The sequence below is a fragment of the Anabrus simplex genome, chromosome 1, assembly GCF_040414725.1.
Source record: "Anabrus simplex isolate iqAnaSimp1 chromosome 1, ASM4041472v1, whole genome shotgun sequence".
Lineage (NCBI taxonomy): Eukaryota > Metazoa > Arthropoda > Insecta > Orthoptera > Tettigoniidae > Anabrus > Anabrus simplex.
The window spans coordinates 28329726-28333493 of NC_090265.1; the positions used below are offsets into that span (position 1 = coordinate 28329726).

The 3768-nt window shown below is 40.8% G+C and overlaps 1 pseudogene; it reads right to left on the minus strand.

The window, feature by feature from the left end:
• Positions 1-2826: 2826 nt before the first annotated feature.
• On the minus strand, positions 2827-3001 carry LOC136859240 (U2 spliceosomal RNA; annotated as a pseudogene).
• Positions 3002-3768: the final 767 nt, after the last annotated feature.

The following is a 3768-nucleotide window of genomic DNA, read 5'->3' on the forward strand; positions in this document are numbered from 1 at the left end:
TGCGCTTCCGAACTCGTACGGCCTACTTAAGGCAACTTTGCACAATACCTTTTGATTTATGGCCTCTCTAGGCACAACCTACAATTTACAATTTAGTTTACACAGGGGTATCTAGTACTCATCCTACTGGGCCTTCGTGAAAAAGAAGACCAGGTAAAATTACTGGCCCAAACTCAAAAATGTATGGAGGCGTACACTTGCACTCCTTGACAACCAAGTTTAAAACCCTACTTGGGCTTGCGTCTCGATGATACAGATGCTAATCCCAAACTACTAAGGTGACAAGAAGGACAAGTTAATTAATGATTTACAGGAGAAAAACAGTTACAAATTCATAGTCACTCCAAGATAAATTGAAGGGGAATCCGAGAGTAACGCACTCTCTATCCCCGATTTACAGTTTAAGTCTTTATGAAATTTTACATTAAAAAGAAGTTTATATTTTAGAAAACAGGCAGTTACATAGTTAAAGATTGGAACCTTCCCCTCGGGTCAGTGTGCGGAGATCACTACTTAGATGTGAAAACTGTTGGCCATTACCTTAGCTGATGTACTGCCAGCCGAAGATAGAGGTCACGCCCCCTGCCTTAACATACACACTCAGTAACTCGATGATCAATAAGACGAGGTAACTTGAAAACGCCGCAGCTTTTACACCCGAGAGGAGGGTTCGAGAAGGCTCTGGACTAAATCCGGACACACCCTCTCATTTTATTAGATAATCAAAAGTTTACAAGAAGCCTATGATTGGCTGAAAAAATAAATACAGAAAATTTGCCGTTGGCCAGATTCAAAAGCTGGCGGGATGAGAATCAAATGTTGCAAACCTTGAAGTACCAAATTAATGAAAGTCAATTCAGTTGAGAAAACCTATAAATACGCAATTTCTTCAAATCTAACTAATTATTCCACATTGCACCAGAGTGCATGACCTCAGTTTTTTAGTAGATACACATAAACAAAACAAAGAAATCCAGTCAGTTAAGGAAATTTTAAATCACACATTCCTGAGTTATTTAGTGGCGACATCTTCTAATCAATGTCCCAACTTTATGCATTAGCTGTTTCAAGATTTGTTCGATAGACAGCGTTCCTTAAGGCACTTCTATTAAATGTGCGGGGTTGAGGTGTACCTCCCGGTACAGATACGATTAGACAATTATTGTGGCAAGATGATTTGAGTAACCCCTGTTTAAAACAGGTCGGAGTATATTTTCGCTTCTACCATGGTTTAAACGGCACTATTATTCTCGACGTCATATTACAAATATTATTCTATTGCGTCTCAATCACATGTGCACTCCTGATCAATCGCATAGCATGAAACTAGCAGAATTGAATCTATGGAAATGTAATACATCCCTTAGTACAATTAACCATGTATTGTTTCAATGTCTGGCGGGGGTCAGTTTCAGCTAATTTTCTTTTTGTAAAATTTCCATGGGGCTTCTAACCCCAGTAAAACCTTCCCTCCCCCCACCACCCGGCTACGCCCCTCTACAAATATCGCAGCTCTTTTCATTTAATCATGGCATACAGCATAGCCATCTGGGTTGATACTACAGGATGAGAATCTGCTTTTAAAATCCTGGGGAATATTTTATGCATAACTAATGACTCACACACATTAAATAGCGCCATGCAGAGAACTACACTCATGGCCATAAAAAACAGAACACCTTGATAGGAAGTTCATATTCACATGACATGATCATTAGTATGTTCTACAGAAACGATTAGCATTTCAGTCACCTAGGTTTAGCATGTGTCCTGTTGCCTAGTAGCCACTGAGTCCTCCATGGGCACTGATAACTTGTTCCATGCGTGATGGCATCCACGTGAGTAGGTATGATAAGGGGACTTTGGGCCACCTCAGCCTCTGCGCCAGCGCGGGCTGCAGCCCCCCCCCCCCCCCCGCTTCTCACTGGCCAGGGCTAGGCACATTGTGGAATGTAGCTCCCTGAACAGGCCTCTTGCTGCCAATACTACACTCAAGTGTGGAAATGTTGCTCCTTGCGGCACCTTTCTATTGCTAAGCCGTGTGTGTGTGTATGATGGGTAACTACGACTGTTATGGTTCTTGATTTAGTATCCTTTACTGAAGAATAATGTGAGAGCAAGCATGCTAACTATATTTCACTAACCCCACTCTCCCAGTAGGGATAAAACAGTGCATACAACAGTTCATACAATATCTTTGTTTATTGAATATTTGTGAGACACACTGTAACATCCAAGAATGGCACTGGGTGGGACGAGAACTATAGAGAATATTCTTTACATTTTATCTGGGCTTTAAGCACACTAGAATTTACGAGAAGGCCTGTTATGGCATGTCTGACCAAACACATATATAAGGAGGTGGTCTTGATGGTAGAGAGATGAGTTACTGCTTAGTTGGAGTTATGGTTTAACAGAAGTATACTTGTGACCTCGTGTTGTGTTTAGGAATACATGCTGTGGCAGTCAGCAGCCATCTGTTTCAAGGTTGCATCTCCATATGCTTAGTTTTAGGCAGTTGTTAAGAATGGTGGTTTGTTGATAAGTTGTTTTGTTGTGACGCCCGTTAAATAGCTTATACGCCTGTTTGATGTGTAATGTGTAGATAAATAATTCTAAATAAATAAGTGTACCAACTGACAGCATTTTGTGTGCATCTTAGTGGCTACATCAACATCTCTTTATCATTATAGAGCGTAAGCAGTGAGAAGGAACTGAGACCAAGAAAATATATACAAACATTCTATGAAACATACAATTATTATTAATATTCATACAAATGAACAAATAAGTATCAGAATTTTAAACATAATTTTGCTTTTTTGTTTAGTGTGGGCCGATTCTGACCACACTGCAAAGCTGGGCCACTCCGTGACAGAGGTGGAGCAAGTCCCTAGCATTCCGTCGATTTCCAAAAATAAGTCTAACATTCTGCGATGCATGACATATCAGATGTTACCCTGATAAGAACAGATTGCACAAATTTCTCCCGTGTATTTTTACATCTGCATTATGCCTAAACCTTCTACGCCGTCCATCCATTCATTTTTCCAATCAACATGTGAGATATATTTTACATCATTATGTACAATTTTTACATTTTCTTCCCGCCTTGTACTGCCTGTATTGTCCCCGTTAAAATTGGCGATATTATGAATATTTTCAACAAGTGGAAAGTAAAAGTTTTATTGTCTGCTTGGAGCTGCAGCACGTCATTTGGGGAGTAGTGGCGAGCTAAGAACGAGTTTTTTTCGTCGTTCAGAGGGGTGATACACCGGCAGGACTGTGCCAAGGTCAGAGCAAACCACGTGACTACCACCGCACGCGCGCAACTCACAATCTGGAATAGTCTGAGCCAATTAAATGAGACCATCAGCCAATTACCGTTCTCGTTGAAGATCACACCTCCCAGGCTGATAAGATAAAAAGGCCTTGTTTCGAGTAAATCGCTCTCTCTGAATATCCTGCTCTTACCCTGAATATTCTTCGCTGTGCTGCTGTGTGGAAACTACGTTATCGGACCACGTGGAGAAGTAATTTCCAGTTCAAATCAACGCCCGTTTTGCCAGAATTTAGCGAGAATTAGTGAATTTCTATGGAATAAAAACGCCTTAAGAACCAAGTTAAGTGTGACTGTGTAGACGAGCTATTAATATTCGACGTGTGCTTGTGCAAAATACTTAATTTCGTCATCTCAGTTACAGCTTGTGACCGGCGTTCTACGGAAGTCGTCTTAGAAGTTGAACACCTCAAGATGGACAATTCCAC